Source organism: Dermacentor variabilis, chromosome 2 (assembly GCF_050947875.1).
Source record: "Dermacentor variabilis isolate Ectoservices chromosome 2, ASM5094787v1, whole genome shotgun sequence".
NCBI lineage: Eukaryota > Metazoa > Arthropoda > Arachnida > Ixodida > Ixodidae > Dermacentor > Dermacentor variabilis.
Genome location: NC_134569.1, coordinates 31,264,505 through 31,284,139, shown reverse-complemented (window position 1 = coordinate 31,284,139; position 19,635 = coordinate 31,264,505).

The following is a 19,635-nucleotide window of genomic DNA, read 5'->3' as shown; positions in this document are numbered from 1 at the left end:
AGAATTATCTCCTAACTTTCCTTTAGACCTGGTAAATTACTCAATTAAAGGTGCTTGGATTCCGCTGCAATGCAAGCTTCCCAAAGTAGTAATGATACTTAAGAAACAAGGGGGATAGTATTCATTAGAGAACAGTAGGCCCATTGCGCTTACGTAAATCGTAATAAAGTTAATTGAGACGCTTCTTCTTCTTCGTACTATGACACTTATTAATATTAATTCAATTCTCAGTCCCTGTCAGATTGGTTTCAGGGACGGCTGTTCCATCTGGCATGCCCGCGTCGACTTAGAAAGCCGCATACAAGTTTTTTTTTTTTTTTGCGATGAAGGCTTGCCCTTAAGGCATAATTCGTGGAGCGTATGTCTGTATTATATGTGTGCTGTGAGGCCTGTGTTGTGTATGAATTGAAGCAGTGTTTTGTGGAATCTGTTGTCATGTATCATGTATACAAGTCGCTCGACATCGTAAGCAATACGCTGCCTTAGTGACGCTCGATATCGCTAAAGCATACGATACCATAGAGCACCCTATTTTGATAAATCGTTTAACATCCTGTAGTATTAGTGGGTATATAGCAGCGTGGATTCACTCATATTTAGGGGAAAAAATTGTATTGTTTCAAAAGCTGCGTCTCTTCTTCTAGGCACAAACAAATGAGAGGTGTACCGCGAGGCTCAGTGCTTTCCCCGGTGCTTTTTAACATTCTCATGAGCCCGATTCCGCATCATGAAGAAGTAACTACTTATATTTATACAGACAATATTGCATTTCTCGCAACTGCAAACGACATCCATATGCTATATCAACTACTGAAAACTTACCTTTCAACCCTGGAGATATGGTTAGGCGTTAATCAGTTTTTACGCAAGGCCAGAAAATGTGCCATTCTCGTTTTTCCGATGAATGACCTAGTGCAAATCTTATTGTCTTACCACCTTAAAGACACACCGCAGGTAGAGTGTATTAAATACTTCTGAGTGATTTATAACACCTTTCTCAACTAGCGTCCACACATAGATCATGTGACTGGAAAAGCTACCCGTGCAACCGGCCTATATTGCGTATAGGCTGAACAACCGTCGAATAGGATTGGGAAGATATCCACTCCTAATGATATATAGCATGTACGTTCTTCCTGTGTTGAAATTTGGTCGCAAGCTCTTTTTTGGAGCTCTAGCCTGCAAGTCCCGCCCTCTGATTCTCTTCGAAAAAGAAGCATTACGTTTGTGTCTAGGTCTTCCTAAATTTGTTGTCAATTCTGTTCTTTATATAGAATCCCGTGTTCCTTTCCTTTCGTGCAGGTTCCGTCTTCTGACTGTGCAGACGTTCTTGAGAATATATGAATCACCGCTGCCACCGTTCTCAAACAATATTTATTTCCCAGCCTGCGTGTTTGCTTTCTTTGTTGTTGTTTTTTCTTGTCAACTGGCCGCGATTACATACTCCGTAAATTATATTCGTGCAAGAATTACTTGACCTTTTACACATGCACATCTGCGATGTACTTTCGATTCCCGACAGATCAGTGGCCACTTATAATCAATTCGATTATATTTTTCCCAATGATGCAAAATTATTTCCACATCGTATTCTAGACATTCTAGTACAAGATCATCTGCAGAGCCTTCAAACAAACATCGTAATTGCGACAAATGCTTCGCAATGTGAAGAACAGTCAGGTATAGGCAGATTTTCTACGATTCTTGAGTGAGCATTTTCTTTTCGGCTGCCAGGTCTTATATCCATCTTTTTGACCGAATTCATGGCAGTGGTGCTGGCTCTACGCAAATTAGACCCATCAGTTACATCAACCGAGATAGTGACTGGATCATTACCTTTGCTCCTACCTTACTCCTTGTTGTGGCTCTCGGGTAATCAGGACGTTTGATTCATTGGTACCTGATTACTTGAGAAGTGTGCGTTTGATCTGGGTGCCTGGCCATAAAGGACTAATTATAAATGAAATTGCAGATTCTCTAGCCAAGACATCGATAAGCAACCATATTCTCCCGTATTGTCCTTTGACTGCTCATGTCAGGAGTGTCATTATGCAGGCAGTGTCGGGTCTGCACTAACTCTGTGGGTTACCGACATCTTTCATACCCTTGGCACACATATTTTTGCCAAACAAGAGAAATTGAAGTGTCCATCACGAGGCTACGCTGTCGTAGACCAACGTTAAACTTCTATCTACACAGGTCTGGTCTGGCCGCTCACTAATATACTCATTATGTGGCAAAGAGGAGACCATTTCTTGTTGTCTTGTAGGCGTTTTTCTGTAATAAAAATAAGACTGCTGGAGAGAGAGAGAGAGAGAGAGAGAGAGAGAGAGAAGGGAAGAAGGAAAGGCAGGGAGGTTAACCAAACTGAGTCCAGTTTGCTACCCTACACGTGGGGAGGGGAATGGCAAGTGAGAGAGAGAGAAAAGAAAACATGAGTCTATTCCGCACTTTCACATGCACTAAGTTAGGTGTAACATGTCTATAGTCGGGCACTCAAGTCTGTTGCCTTCAGTTAGTGAAGAAGCGCTCGAACGGCTTTGTGGACTAATGAACTGTGAGGACAGGCTCCCAAGATCTTTGCTTCCGTAAATGGCCTGTCATCCAGTCTATTCAAGGCACATTTGAGAGTCTGACGTTGCTTATCAAAGCAAGAACAGTGGCACAGAAGATGACTGATGGTCTCGTCACACTTGCACTTAGCGCACTTTCGTGCGTCCGCCATTCCAATACGATAGTGTAGGAGTTGCTGAATGCTACTCCTACCCACAGCCGACACAGCAGTGCTGCGTCACGTCGTGAAAGGTTTGCTGGTAATTAAAGTTTCAGCGATGGGTCGAGGCTCTATGAACGACAGTTAGGGTTCTGTGGTGTATGCCAGTAACTTAACGTGATGTTACGAGCGAGACTGCGAAGCTTTCTTCTAGAGTCTACTCTCGATAAAGGTACAAGGAGTGTCGGTGCGCCATCCTGGGCACGTCGGGCAGCGTTATCGGCGAGATGATTAGCAACGATGCCACAATGTCCCGGAAGCCACTGAAAGATGATATCATGTCCTCGTTCAGAAGCGCAATGGCAAGTTTTGTTGATTTTAGACACCAGCTGTTCATAACTGCCACGTCGTATACCTCGCAGGCTGCTTTCGAATCACAAAATATTGCCCATAGACTGCTGGAAATTCCACTTTACGATATCGGAGTAGATTTATCTCTGCCTGTGATCCTATCTTTTGCAGCCTCTGTTACTGGCTTCAGCCATTTATTTATTTATTTATTTATTTATTTATTTATTTATTTATTTATTTATTTATTTATTTATTTATTCACTCACTCACTCACTCACTCACCTACTTTGCTTTACGTTCCTTACTTACTTACTCACTCCCTCACCTTGCTTGCTTGCTTGCTTGCTTACTTACTTGTTCTTAGTTGTTTTTATTCACGGTTTTTTTTTCGATTGCTTTCTTTTCCTTGCACAAAACATTTACTTAGTTCCAACGTACGAATTGTTAATTATCTTATTTTTATACACCTAATTTAACCACCCGATTCATGGCCACTCCCACACTGTAGGGATGCACCCCAACCACTCAGACAAGACAATTCATTGTGTTGAAACATGCCAACGAAACTGCCGACGAATGACAGAAGCGATTAGAGAACAGCAGGACTGCACAAGCGTGCCAAGCACGCTGCCGAAACGAATGAACAGCGACAAGCCCGACTAGCTGCGGACGTTGTATACCAGCATCGCAAGGCCCAGGAACGTCTGTAGTTGGCGACGACTGCGACGGCCATCTTCAAGCGGGACTTCATCGACAACCCGTTTGGATTTGCGTGCACACTGGTCAGTGCGGCGTGAAACTACAAAACGGTCTTTGTGCAAGTCGGTTATCCTCCTCCTCCTGTGTACACTGGGTAACCCTGTATGCCTGCAACCGAGTGTGCATGTGTGTAATAACACAACAGTTTAACAACGACATCGCGACTGCAAATTATTTAATTAGCAACCGGTCAAATAACGGCCTAGCAAAGCTTAACTCATTGCAAGAAGATGTCTAATTTGGGCCAAGAAAATGTGCACTCGCACTATATTTCGTGGTTGGTGCATTGAAATCGTCTGTATATTTATTTTTTTCTTTCTTTTAATCTCGCTGCTTGCTTTAAAATGTCGTGAACCACTTCTTGAATAGCACAAAGAAAGCACTACGCATTTGTGTTAACGGGTTCTCGTTCCTGGAAATACTTCGGCGCTTGCTTCATTTTTTCCTTTCGTTTTTTGCAGACTGGCCATGCTCACTTAATCATATTCGATGCAGTCAGAACAAAACCAGTAGTTTTTGTTCCTACTCTGTAATGCGAGAAGAGATGCATAAAAGACGTTTGCATTATTTGGGAAGACGAAGTACTGAAGGCGCAGTGCACGACTGTATAAAAAAATTGAGAAAAGTCTAGTTCACTGGCAATTCGAGGCGGTCATTTGGGGCTTGCAGTGCGCTATTGTAGGCGTTTTACTGCCCATTTCAACACAATATGCCATCAAAAAATTGTTAAGCATTTGGGGTGAGTGAAAGTCGAGAACGCGTATAGCAACGTACTGCGGAATAATTGAATGGAGCTGGTGTCCACCGTCAGCACGCAACACTGCACTCGAATCGATCGGTCAGTTCCAACCCACCTTTTGCTGCCGCTATCTTTCCAGAAATAAATCGCTCAGCCGCAGAAAGCGTATTCGTTCCTGTGTTCGGTATGACGGAGAGCAGGCTTCGGCACTTCTTGCAGGGCCGCACGCAATCCATTATTCACGCCCAGCCATTTCCGGCATAAGCGTATCACATTTTCTGTCGGTAACAGTCGGTAAAAGCTTGGCGCCGATGCCGGGTCGAAGAACGTGCACAAACTAAGGCGACGTTTGTCATATCGTTTCCGTCTAATTCCATTAAACTGTGACAACAACGTCATGAATTAACCTACGATCACTTCATTCCTGCGTTTCCCGGTCAGTAAAGCTACTGATCAGCATTACGTCCATAGCCAGCGTGAAACATCGTGTTGGTATCAGTTTCTGTTCGGTTAAACAACTTTTCCTGAAATCTTCATATTAACACCATATGACATTCCCCATCAAGTGAACTTAGTTTCTTGAACTATAAACTTGAAGGCCTAAATGTTACGCCAAGATTCTTATCTGTTTCTCAATTATTAGATCGTAACCTCGAATACGTTTGCATTATTTGAAAAACATATACCAAACGTAGCAGACAACATCGAACGACTCCAATTACTCGATGTAATGTTTGTTGATAACAAATTTTATACGCCTGACTCCCTGAACGAACAGAAGAGGACAATTTTATTTAGGACATACATAGCGTTAATTTAATAATGTATGATGCAGAAAAAGGTGCCATAGCTCACAATTGTATTGAGATCCCCTGCGCACGATACTTTGGGAGCATTGGCCTAGCGCTTCCTGTTCCGGCAGTGGTCAATTTCCTCAGGCCTACGGGCCTACATAACAGATTTTAAAAACGCTGCCCGTTATCTCTGCATTGTGTACGGGGTTTACTTTGTGTTCCTCTCATCTACTGCCTTATCTCCCCCCTTATCTCCTTCCTCGTGCAATGTATCCCTGTATCTCCCTCCTTATTTGTCTGTCTCTGCGCTCAATTTTTTTATATAAATAATTGACTGACCAGAGATTAACGGAAAACGGAGTGTAAAGAAACTAATGAAATGTCGCAGTATTCCATTCGTGAAACTGCCCAGGAAAAAAGCCCGGGAAAGGCCAAATCTGCAGGGAGGCTGCGCGTGTACTGCGAGCGGTCAAACTAGAAGAACGAAAAGTACGACTCAAGTGGTTCCCGGCGCAAGCGGGCGACGTGTCGGAACGCAACGAGAACCATAATGAGACGGCACACGCAGCGGTGCGAGTGCTAACCAACCGCGCCCCGACGACAGACCGTCCGACGTGGTTCGGAACCAAGGACCGTATGAGGGATTACAATGAAATCACGAAGGCCTACCGCCTGGCTCGCAGGACTCTCCCACCCCCGCACCCGAGACTGAGTCGAGCGGAGGCGGTAGTACTAAGACAGCTCCAGACCGGATCGCTACCGAACCCGAGACTGATGGAGCACGTGTACCCCGAGACATATCCTACAGATATGTGCAGAGTCTGCCGGAGGGAGACCGCAGACTAAACGCACATCTTGTAGGACTGCGTCAAATATCCATAAGCAAAATTAAGAACTCTCCCACCGGGGCTCGAGGCAGCCGCGAAGAGTTACGACCGAGACGATCACCTCTGGGCCGTCCAGCAGGTCCTCGAGGCGCTCGAAAGGCACGGACCCAGCGAGCCGGCAACGGCGAGCGGAGACCCGCGCCGAGTAACGGCGACTTCGAGGATGACGTAGGCCCTCGTCGGGGCGCGCGAGCGCCCAACTCCAGGCATAAATAAAGTTGGCTCCAATCCAATCCAATCAGATATAAGTTAGCATTCGACCCCTGTCACTATACATAGAGACAGTAGAAATGAGACCTACTTAATTTGAAAAGTATAACAGCGCTATCACATACATCCACAAAGGAACAAGGACGAGTGTCTCGTCCTTGTTCCTTTGTGGATGCATGTGTTAGTGCTGTGATAATTTTCAAATCGAGTATGCACCAACTCCGCCAGAAAGAGGTTTTAAAGAGAAAAATGAGTCATACTTGAAAACATCAGCAAATACCTTAACGCCTTGCTTTACCAGAGCATCCTTTCGAAATGCTCGCTTTTCCCGCGGACTATGGTCGACTGGAATTATTCAGCTGTCTCATCTGCCACGTTACTTTTTGGACAAATAACTTAATTTTTTTGTCTTTAGTATCCAACAAATAAAATTAACGAATACATTTTCTTAGTCCATAGATGTTTCCATATCTACATGTCTGTACGAGATTGATAAGTTTTTAGTGAAATACGCATCTATGCAAAGTTTCTGAATTTTCAGATTTTTACTGTGGAGGGCGCAAAAGGTATTTCTGCTCACTTCCTGAATAGCGATACCCTAAGAGAACGTTTATCACTATGTCGACGAAGAAAATGCGGGGCTTCCCGAGCCCACTTGAGTATTCACTCGAAGAATGGATGGTCTTAGCTCCTCTCAATAATTTCGTGGCACCCGCACAGATCTGCGAACAATGATTACTGCAGTGAAGTCAAATTGTCGCTTCCTGTGCAAACATTCCCTCTCGTACCTCCTCGTGAGAATTGAGAAGCGTACACGCCTGGAGAAAATAGATGTGTAATGACTTTTAGACCTCCTTATGTGCTCTCAAGCGAGAGCTTTTTCAGGCTCTCAATCTGGTCTTGAACTCTAGCTGTAAACACGTCCTGCGGGGAATCAATGATCCATGACTACTTGCTTTTTCTCTTTATTAAGGCTGGTTTTCTTTCCCCATATTTTTTTTTGTGGTTCTGTTATACTGATGGTTATCAGCAAAATAAGATTTGCATCAAAGTTCGGCGGGAGATTTAAACCTATAGTGTCATTCTAACTTTTAGACAGATAAATGGTATTTACATTTAATGAATGGAGAAATAGTGTATATATATTATTAGTAACATTCGCCGATTTTACAGAGTGCTACACATATTTCTTTCTCAGCTTGTAAAAAGGCTAGACGCTTTGGGGCTTCAATTAACATGTGTAAAGTGTCGTCGCTGTCGCGCTCGTTCGTTGCACCTTTCTCAGGTAGACGAGCGACTTGGCGATTTGCATAAAGAAGTCGCAGTTACACCGGAAAGGCGAAGCACCGATTGCGATAGCAATTTAGTAGATAGCTGTACGAACCAAGGATAGTAGTTTTATCAGCCGTATAAACTTGTAAACATTTGCTTACTAACTAAATTAACAATTATAGAATGCGTAAGCGTAACTCAACGAGGACGTAGAACAGACACACGGAGGCAGTGCTGGCTTTGTGTGTCTGCTTCTTTTTACATCCTTGTACAGTCACGCTTACACATTCTATCATGGATTCAAACCAACTGGCCCGTCAACGTATTTTAACTAAATTAACCAGCATGGTGTGTCGCGCGCACAGGTAAACATGAACACACATCGCTCGATGACAGCGGAAACTGTGAAAACGCTGGAGTTGACCTTCATGCATGTCTCGCTTCAGCACAAACGAAACGTCGAAAGCACAGCGCATACGAAGCTATCGGCACTACGGGCATGCTGAAAACATCGCAGATCGCTTTGAAGATGAGGCCCGCGTGGGCGCCCACTTTAGCCATGTCACAGATCGCTTTAAAGACAGACGAGCGCCGGCAAGGCGTCCCTACGGCGTCCACTAAAGGCGTCTACTACCGCGTCCGCGATTCGCGTGGCCAGCGCCGTAGTAGACACCGCGGTGCGAGTGTGATTGTAAAGAGGAAGAGGCACTACCTTCTGCAGCCCTTTAGGGAGCACGACCAAAGCCACCTAGAGAAAATTCTAGGTGGCCTAACACGCGCCGCGGTTGTGTCCACTCTGTACGGAGCGGCGGGCGAGGGAGCCATCGAGACACCGTGGCAGCCGCCGCACAAGAACGCCCCTCCTCCCTAGCCTCACCTCCCTGCCTCGCACGCCACAGGAGAGGGTACGCATCCGGGCCGCGTTCCCCGCTCGCGCAAGCCACATTGAACCGCGTTCGCCGGCTCACCCTCACACGATTTCACTCATACGGAACCTCACGGCGACGGCGACGGCGACGGCAGAAATTCGCCTAGAGCGTCCATATAATTGCTATCTCAACAAAATTTCTGAGGAAGGTAGTATATGTGCCATCATCCGGGGTGGCAAGGTGGCTTTACGCGCAGTGCGACTGTGACGCAGTGGACGGGTTCGAAGCTCGGTTATCTCGGTTAATAGAGCGTCTGACTCCTATTCTTAGGGTCGTGGGGTCGATTCCCACGTTCAGCGCCAGTGCGGGGACTCGGATTCTCGGATTTTGACGCGGCTCTCAATAAAGACTCCGAGACCACAAACAGCCGACGTTTCATTCTTTTTCCCTATGAAGCCAGGCCACCTCGGAGCACTGGCAGTTCTCATTAGCGCACGCACCATTGCTCCGGTCGTCGCGTGCCACCAGCGGCACTTTCACCATCAGCGGGTGAGTGGCGCCCCCACAAGAAATCGCTGATAAATGGTAGCGCACAGCTTGAGAAGCATCGTGCGATGTCTTACGTGCATTGAAAGGAGCGCGGTATCAGTGGCGAAGCAGTGCTCGAAATCACCGTGCACTTCCCTATCTCAATGTGCGACCCTGCAAGTGTGAACGACCTTTTTTTTAAATACTACACCCTATCTGATCGAGGTACTGTTGTTATTTATGGATTTGTTTGAATGAACTTGTGAATGTTTACAATTATTGTATCGCCAGCTTTTAAATGAACAATGATTTGTTCAGTTATCAAAGGATAATAAATTAAGCCGATATTTAAGATCCTTCCGGCAAATAACACGCATTTCGTAAACCTGCTTGACAGTCATTATAGAAGAAAGGAAACGGCAAGGAAATGACAGGAAAATGGTAGGAAAATGACAGTTTTTACAGTGACGAGGCGAATAAATAAATCAAGTCAATTCAGTAACAGGATACAAATATTAAAGAACATCCATAATAACACGCTAAATGTTAATCCATAGACACAATATCAATTTTCTTTAAAGAAAGTTGTTTAGTCTTTTAGAGCATATTGATTTACTGATGCGTTGCCCCACGATTCAAGCAACTTTCTTATATGGAAAGAATGTTGTTCAGAATCTTTCATTGCTGACCTCAGAGCATATCCTTGCGCTTGAAGGTTCAAACTGCCTTGAGAATGTATTCAACGTTCTTTCATGAGTTGCCACACGCACAACAAGGCATAGCTGAACGACGCCTACGATTTAGTTTAAATATAGTACTCGCCCTAAATGGCATTCCGTGCGGCACAGATTTTTTGCACTGTATAGAACATTTACGAGGTTCGAAACAACCGGTGAGGATTTCGTATTTTAGCACATGACGGTATTAATGGTTGGCAGTGCAAACATATGGGGCAGAAACTCGGAGGTTGAAAAAGAACCTAGAGAATAAGTTAAGGGCCGCGCAATGATGAGAGGCAGAATGTGAGACGTAACTTCAGGAGACAGGAAGAGAGTGGCGTGGGCCAGAGAGCAAACCGGGATAGCCGATATTCTAATTGGGCCATGTAACGCGTACGTTAGACTACCGGTAGACCATTAGAGTTACAGAAGGAGTGCCAAGAGAAGGAAAGCGCAGTCTAGAATGGCTGAAAAGTTAAAACTAGGTGGGGTGGTGAAATTAGAAAATTCCCAGGCGCACGTTGGAATCGGTTGGCGCAGGACAGGGGTAATTGGAGATCGCAGGTAGAGGCCTTCGTCCTGCAATGGACATAATATAGTATGATAATAATTAAGATGATGATGATGTTGTTGTTGTCGTCGTCGTCGTCGTCGTCGTCGTCGTCGTCGTCGTCGTCGTCGTCGTCGTCGTTGTTGTTGTTGTTGTTGTTGTTGTTGTTGTTGTTGTTGTTGTTGTTGTTGTTGTTGTTGTTGTTGTTGTTGTTGTTGTTGTTGTTGTTGTTGTTGTTGTTGTTGTTGTTGAGGGTCTATTTAAAGTTACCAGCTTAATAAACTAGTGCCGACGATTATAACACGTAAATAAATCAAACGGTTTACCGAATATCACCCAAAATTATTAAACATTGCACAGGAAGCCTCACACAAATATCCGTGAAATTTACGAACTGCACCTGTATAAGCACCCCCATAAAGCTACGGCCTTACAACTTTTGTCGAATACCATATGTAGGCTTTCCGCATCAGCATCAACGGCGGCAGAGCTTGCAGCCCAGTGTGCCGCCGTCAAGTACCTCCTGCAAGAGACATCTCAGAAATGGGTCATCTATTGCGCCTCTAAGGCAGTACTTCAGAGTCTGCATTTTGCCTTAATCGCAGGAATCATGAGCAGCTTATATGAAATGAGAGACGACCACCATCAATCTATCGCTAATGGGCATGAAATTATATTCCAATGGCTACCTGGACGTACCGTCATTGCTGGTAATGACCTCGCCGACGAAGCCGCCTGATCTGCCCCTTTGGAAGCCCGACCAGTTCCAATCCCCTTATCCAGAACTGACGCTGCAAGAAAGCTTCATATCGTAGCTAAAGCTATGGCACACAAATACTGGTCTTCTCCCAACCTCCCGAAGTGTCATCTTCATAGACTTGGTCTATCTCTGATGTTGCAAGTGCCATCAAAAGTTCACCGCTCTGGGGCGACAGTATCACGCCGCCTCTCCATGGCTCGGGGTGGTGTTTACGAAGGCCTACTCGTTCCGAATTGGAAGGGGGGGGGGGGATATGCTCATGTGTTATTCTTCTGAAACTATGGAAACAGTTTAACGCATCCTATGTATCTGTCCCCAGTACGATGCCGAGTGTGAAGCTCTGCGAAAAGTGTTGAACCGGCTGGATTCTAGTCCATTTTTCGAAATGAAGATCCATGTACCATGGCCATACGCGTCGATGGCACAGAAAGCCACGAAAACGTTGTTACACAACCTCAAGTCTTGGCAACCGTGTGTCGACTCAGTGCAAACCTTTAACAGTGCGCGAAACTACGCTCTCTCTATGTCCTCTCTCTCTCTCTCTCTCTCTCTCTCTCTCTCTCTCTCTCTTCATTCCTATACCCCTTCCCACAGTGCAGAGTAGCAAACCAGTCGCTCGTCTGGTTAACCTCCCTGCCTTTCCTCTCTCTCTCTCTCTCTCTCTCTCTCTCTCTCTCTCTCTCTCTCTCTCCATCCGCAATCGATCCTTTTTGTAAAACTATGAACCACAAATAGGCCAAAATAAACAAAGTATGTAAGACTATTTCCATAACGCAGAATTCGTGCAGAAAAAGAAACTTGTCATAATTGAGACAAATGAGTCAACCAGAAGTGCACAGACGGTCTGTAAACTGTCTAAATTGCTATTCATAGGGAGAAACCTGACCATTACCAGCCACAAGATCTAACCACTTCTGACAGACCATGACATGCGGACAACCATCATGAAAGAAATGGGCGTCGCAAACTTCATTTCCGAGTGAATCCATGTTCGCTTTCTTACGTTCGTTCCCCACCTCATTGAAATCATTCCTTCGCGAGGACTGTGTATAGAGCAACCGTCGTGGACATCGCAAAACTGCATTAAAATCTTGAGCGAGAGGACACGAAGACCTCATCGCAAAGTGCGATACGTAGGCAATATCACGCAAATTCATTTCCTACAATGTTGAGAAAGGAATAGCGTGCAGAAATTTTCAGCACGCGAATACCTGTTCAGCAAATTGATTCTTTCAGCAAGCATTCTTCCTTGTGTTTTGGTAAAAATCTTATTGGTTTTTTTCTTTTCCTTGCCAAGGTTTTTCAGCTTCAGATTTTTTAACTGCGATACCCTTTCGTTTTTCTTCCTTGATCACTCTCCAGTAACAGCGTATTTTCATATTTTTTGGCTTGCAAAAAAAATATTGTAGAGCGAGTAAGTATGCAAGACATCAGGCAGAGAGTTACAACGTTTCGATTTACGACCAAGCAGTGAACAGTTTCTATAACGGGCTGGCGCACATGTCTTCATCAAATCACTCTGGTTTCCTTGAAGACACGGTGCCATTGTACTGCTCCATTAGGCTTCATTCTTCTCGACTGATTAAAGTTTTTGAAGGATTGCGCAGTCTTACTTGGGCAAGACGGCAGGAGCTGTTCGCTAGTACTCCTAAAGTCACAGCGGAGATTTATTGACGCACAATTACCGAGTCATTAAAATTTTACCAAGCCTTCGCAGATTTAGAAACGTTGATAAGGCACAAGGAACGCTGCGCGTTTCTTGCTACAGGCGCCCTCTCGCAGCTGACATTTTTGGAATGTGAAATCTGCAAGTCAAAGCTCTTAAATACCGGGCTTTATCGCACAACGGAAAACGAATAAAACCTGGGGAATTAACTAAAAGATACAGTGGCGATTACAAATCTTAAGTACTCATTTTCAAAAATGGGTGAATATGCAAGCAAATCGCTAATTAGAACGAAATTCGGAAAATGACTGCGTCTTCTCCGTCTGCACAGTTCTTAATGAATTGCGAGGAGACTCAACTGTCTAAAAATGTAAGAAGTATTCGCAGCTGATACAAACTGATGAATAGGCAGCGTGACTGGAAAAAAAATGTGCAGTACTTCTCCCGCTATTGGTGCGGAGTAATGTCAAAGAATATCTTACCAACGAGTGCTTCCCCATAAGTAGGCTATCTTTTAATTGCTGCCACTGTTGTTGGAATATTATGGCCGAGCATCCTGTGACAGTGGTGCAGACGGGCGCGTACAGCGAATGCTAGAAACGAACAATTCGGCTTTCTTATGTCTTTATTTGGGCAGTGTTGACCTTAAAGTGTGGGCTAACGACTTATCCGCCTGGACGTCTCCTCCTTAGCCACAAATTCGTTTTATCACAGTCCCTTCGAATCAATGTATTTTCTATTTTCTTCCTCTTCTATTTCTTTTCTTTTCTACTCTACAAGAGGGTGGACGTACTGCCCCTTTTAGGAGACAATTGCTAGCCTGCTTCTTTTTCTCTCTGTAAGGTATATATATATATATATATATATATATATATATATATATATATATATATATATATATATATATATATATATATATATATATATATATATACATATATGTATATATATATATTCTTGCCACCCCTTATGTGACACACCACTTATTGGAGCCTATAAGGTAAGAAAATAAAATGCGCTTAATAAATACGTTTAATAAATCGATGTCAGGCAGAAGAGCAAGCAAACGACGTGACACCTTTTACTACACAACTTTCAATCCTTCGAGGAACACCAGTTGCTGCACAAACGCGTGCGGAAGTCGTCTCTTGTTTCCTCGCTACGTTGAAACACCGGCAGGATTGCATGAACTGCTCCATGTAGACCACTTCGTCGGATTCTCTGCGGAACGAGAAAGAAAAAACATTCCAAGTCTTCAACACCGAGGCCAATCCCCTTGTTAGCCGCTAAAGCAGGGCAGTTTCTTTGCGTTCACGTCCTCCATCATTCACAGTTTCTGTTCAGGTCTCTCAAGCGAGTGAAAACGGAGGTGAATTGCCTGCTTCGGAAGTTCTCACTCATGTCCGTGGGCTCACCTTAAAAGCTGTGACAGCGTCGCCTGTCAGCGGTGATATTTTCGTGTTGACTACCTTCTTGCAGCTTCCCTTAACAATCTGTTCTCACCCTCTCATCCCAGTTCCCTGCTGCATGAGTTACACAAATTAAACCTCGTCATTCTTAACACCTCAGTTTTTTTTCCTGCCACCATTTCAATTTTTGTTGCCGCTGTTGCTGTTCTAGAAAGTCACTGCAAGGATATATCGGCTGGCAAAACCAATTTCTGGCCACCCCCATCCCTGACATACCGGTAACATGTCGCCAAGGCGGCAGCTAAATAGACCCTTTCAGCACAACGGTATAGAGAGAAAGAGAGAGGAGTAAAGGGCAGAAAGTTGAATAGGTCGCACGAGTTTTCCTACTCTACGCCAGGTAAGGGGGAAGGAGACGGAAAAAAAAGAAAGGGATAATAATGAGTAACACACAGCAGCGTTCGCTGCGTATTCAAAGGCAATGTACCATTATGGATAATGCGGTGTAATTTGCTGTCATTTTTGCGCGTTAGTAGTACCGCAGCTGTGACGGAAAGCATTTACAGGCAACAAGACACGTGCGCACACAGTTGCGCGAAAGCTTCTTACAGGCAGCGTCGCGAGCAAACAACACGTTAGGAGTTCGGGACAACGGTCACGAACGTCCTCAAGGAGCGAGTGTGTCTCTTATTCTTTTTTCCTTAGATATACTCGCCCACACAATGCCATAAACTGGCGTCGCGCGCTGTAACGCGACTGCGATTACTTGTGTGCAAACATAGCTGCAGGCACGTTAATTGGATCCTCATGTTTGTTGACGGTAATTGCAAGGAAGCCTGAACAGGCCGAACAGGTTGCGATCGCTGTTGCGCTCACCGACGACAATCTTTCCCATATCTACAGCGACTCCATAGCCGCTATCAGAGCTTTCCAAAAGGGCACGGTCTGCGCACAGGCTCTCAGAATTATTTCAAAGAAAGAGATTAAGAACCACTTCATATACTGGTTCCCGGCACACTTAGGACCAAAGATCGGCGACGTTCCCAACCTTATCGAGGCGGCACACGAGGCTGCGCGCGCGCTTACAGACCGCGCGGCTTCACCCAACCACTCGGAGAATAAGGACGCGCCCACTACATACAATGAAATCACTAAACACTACTACCTACAACGCAGACAGTATAGCACGCCACACCGCACGCTCACTCGAGCTCAAGCGGTTACACTCAGAATACTACAAACAGACACATACCCCACGCAAAACAGATAACACCATTACATGCCTGAGCTCTACGACAAGTATTATTGCACCAACTGCAATACATCCCTTAACGTATATCATTTACTCTGGCCGTGCTCGCAAGCTCACATAAACTCCGAACCGGACCAGCGCAAGTTTGAAGAAGCAATCCGGAGCGAAGAACTCGCTCCCCAACTCTGGGCCGTCCAGCAGGTCCACGATGCCGCCAAGAAACTAAACCTCCCGGTTCCGTCGTGGGAGACGCCCACTCCATGAGAGCCCAAAGCTCTCGTGGCCTGCAGGACCTGAATAAAGTTGATTTCCTTCCTTCCTGACACTATTTTCCTTATAACAGTATAATTTATTTTATTTTTATGCTAGATATATTTGGCTATATAAAAGAAACAAACGGAGGAGCTGATGTTTCTCATAGCTGGATCCAACCCTTTTGTAACAGAATAGGGTACCTTATTAACAAAATTTAACTGCGAACAAGAATGAGCGCCGTCGTTACATGAAGTGTTCAAGCTTCTGAAACACTTTTGTGCGTATTAAGGATTTCTAAGGAATCAACCAGCATTTTCCTTTTTTATTGGTCACATTATTGTTATAAATTTGCGTAATCACGTATGCTTTAAGCAGCGCAGTGCAAGCGATCACGGGTGATCTTGTGGTAATAATAGCAGCGCAGGATTTCATAAATAGCGTGATACAGAGTAATTAGCACATTCATTATCTGAGGCTAACCAATAAGCTCTTCACTTAGATTAGAGAACACCTTGCGATCGCTATGCTATTTATTTTTTGTGCGATATACGGTCACTCTCGTAAGGGTGAGAAGGGAGGGTGACGGTGCGTACAACGGCGGCGTAGTCATCACAAGCAAAGTGCTGATCGTAAGCAACATAGTGATGTGCTGCAAGTTTTCTTTTAGAGCGCAGCTCTTTGGCGTCCGTTCCTGGGTTTCGCGTCGTCGTCGGCGTTGTCGTCGGCCTCGTAACCAGCTCCGCCCCCCTTTCATCCCCCCAGCGCTAGCAGCGACCGACTGATACCGCTGGATGCCGCTGACGCCGCTAGAGAGTCAAGATAACGTGACTGCATAGAACACCGTCGCCGCCATGCAGAAAGAGGAGGAAAGGGTCCCCCCCCCCCTGTTCTTGTGTGGCGGATAGGGTGCTCTTCAGTTGCCGACGCGCCGGTTATTTCACGTAGGCCCCGGCACGTCGACGAATACGTGACCACCTTCCCACGGCTAGACCTGGTTCTTAGCGCTGCGGAAGCGAGGGTATCATATTGTTTGTGTCGGCATCGGCGGCGTTGTCCCTGAAACCAACTCCGCAGCTGGGGTTGACTCACTATCGGCGTCAGCGGCATCAGTCAGTCGCTGCTATCTCTTCCCTCCTCCCTTTATCGTGTTGTCCGCTTGCTGCGCGCGCTTCTGCCCCCATCGTTTGCCGCTGGGTGTACACGCCGCCCCCCTCCCCCCTCTTCCTGCGAGTCTCCGGTTGTCAAAGCGCCGGCTCGAACTTAATTCCTTTCTTCGCTCCTCCTCCAATGCAACCCCTGTGCGGTGGCAATCAGAGAGCCAGATCGGTGGCGGCGGATCTGTATATGTGCACCGCCCGAGCCGAAATTGCCGCTGCCGTTCGCCCTGTGCGGTGGCAATCAGAGAGCCAGATCGGTGGCGGCGGATCTGTATATGTGCACCGCCCGAGCCGAAATTGCCGCTGCCGTTCGCCACTGCGAAATTATCTGCCAGTTCTTTCTGAGCCATGAGCGAGACGACCGATGGAAGTCCTCCGTCTGCTGCTGCTGCTAAACGAGCTGCCAGAGCAGAGGCCCAGCGCCGTCGCCGTCAGAATCCAGAAGTGCGTGCCGCCGAAGCAGAAGCTTACCTAGTGGAGTCTTTGTTAAAGGAATACGTGTGAAAAATAAAAAAAAATTCTGTGATAGCGCATACATGTGTTGCTCGATTTCTTTGCCTCAATCTATCGAAAAGGTGAAACAGCTTATTTGCTGCGCTCAAATTTCGCATTAGGAAGTAACGTAATCGTCGGTAATTTTTTTATTTTAATAATACACCGTAGTAAATTCAACCATACAGTAACGGATACCGAATAACAAACCATGTGCATAGCATTCTAAGCCATCGCTGTGGTATCACAAATTAGCTACTATTTCACGATACGAACCCATACTCAATGACAGTGCTGATATTCAATAATAATATATGTGTTTTTTTTTGAAGATAAAATAATAGATTGGACGATCGCTCACAAAAACTGAGTCAGCTTTGGTCAGTATCCACTTCTAATACATGGACAGAATTACTCAGTGACTCGGAACCCGTAATCAGCAGATCACTCTCGCTCTTAGAGAATACGACCTTTCAGCTATAGGACTTGCCTAATAGTGCAGAAACAAGTACCTGGCGTTCACATAATTATCTGTTTCTCTGTTCACTGTCTTACCGAGGATGAAAGCATTTATTTTGTTGTAAATGCCAGCCACTAAACGGTAAGGCTGTAGTTGTAGCAAGCCACTTGAGAAGAGGTGGAGAAGGTGGACTTTCCTTAAATTACTATAGAGATAATTAAAAAATAAAAGTAAAAAATAAGTTCCAGTGCAGACCGGAGCAGAAAGCTAATCCCCCCTAAAGCAGCGACCGTCTGAATCTGCAGGCAAGTCGCCCCTTAACAAGGATACGGCTTTTGCCATACGCATGTGATCGTATTGCAAAGATAGCTTTTTCTGTACAGCCCTCCTACGTTAGGAATATTTAACGAGAGAAGATTTACATCAACCTTTCTGTATCGTCGGTGACCCTATTACTATCGGAAAAACAATTCACGTTGGGTCATTAAGTCTACAAATGCTCTGCCCAAGCCACCGGTGCTCATTTTTATTTTTATTTATTTTTACTTTCACTTTTATTTGTAAATTTTTACCTGCCTCAACGAATCAATAATTTTATTTTCACAGATTTTGCAGTTTTCTGACTCCACACTGCAGAAGTGCGAACTCCAGAATGCAGGATCACTTCAGAAGGGAAGTTGCCTTGCGGTCCAGCAAGTGTCAAAGCTTGCTATAGCCGAACTTCAGAACGCGCAAAGCTACGGTCTCGGATACTTCTCCCGAAACAAATCTACATAGTCGATATGTTTTAGCCCAAACTTACATGTACCCATCATGCAAGAGGAGAGGAGGAGGAGGAAAGAGAAAAGTAGAAGGCAGGGAGGTTAACCAGAATAACGTCCGGTTGGCTACCCTACACCGGGGGAATGGGAAAAGGGAAAACAAAGATAACAGGGAGAGAGAGGAGGGAAGGAACGAAGGAAATTGCGGCAAGTTCGCTGACGCGTGTGGTTTTACAGAAATTGCAATAATAGTCACAGATGGTCGCACAAACCCGTCGTCCTTAAGAAACACAAAAGCTCCTTCACCGCTTTATGGGCCGACGGGCGATGAGGGCGGTGTTCCAGCAGCACCTGCACAGAAAGCGGCCGATTGTCCAGTTTTTGGAAAGCTTTGGCAAGTTCTTGTCTCTATAGGGCATATCTTGGACAATGGCACAGCAGCTGGTCGATGTTTTCTTCGGTGCCACAGATCTCGCATGCTGCACTGTCAGTCACTCCAATTAATGTAGAGTATGCCTTTGTGAAGGCAACTCCTAACCAAAGGCGACAGAGAAGCGTAGCTTCACGTCGAGGAAGTCCGAATGGAGGTCGGAGTTGCAGGGAGGTGTTTAGTCGATGCAGTCGTGTAAGTCGTAAGTTTGGCGAGTTCCACTCGGTCACTGTGAGACTGCGCGCCAGGTCTCGAAGCTGCCTTGCAGCGATGCAAGAGGAGACGTAGACATGCCTCCTGAACGACAGAATAATAAAAAGTAGCCTCATGGTTCCACCTATTTCCGATTAGGAGATTGATAACGTCCATATTAGAAATTATTCTCAGTTTATCTAAAGATATCTTGCTAAACTTAGTTTTGGCATATCTTTACTGGACGAAAAAATAACTGAAATTTGAGGCAAGTTTCAAAGGTCTTTTTTCCTTGAGGCTCATAAACCTGAGGCAGTATTTCACTTTCATGGTGTCACATTATAAACGTTTTTTTATTATTGTACCTTCCCAATCGCTTTATTAGCATCAACACGGTGCGCCTCTATATA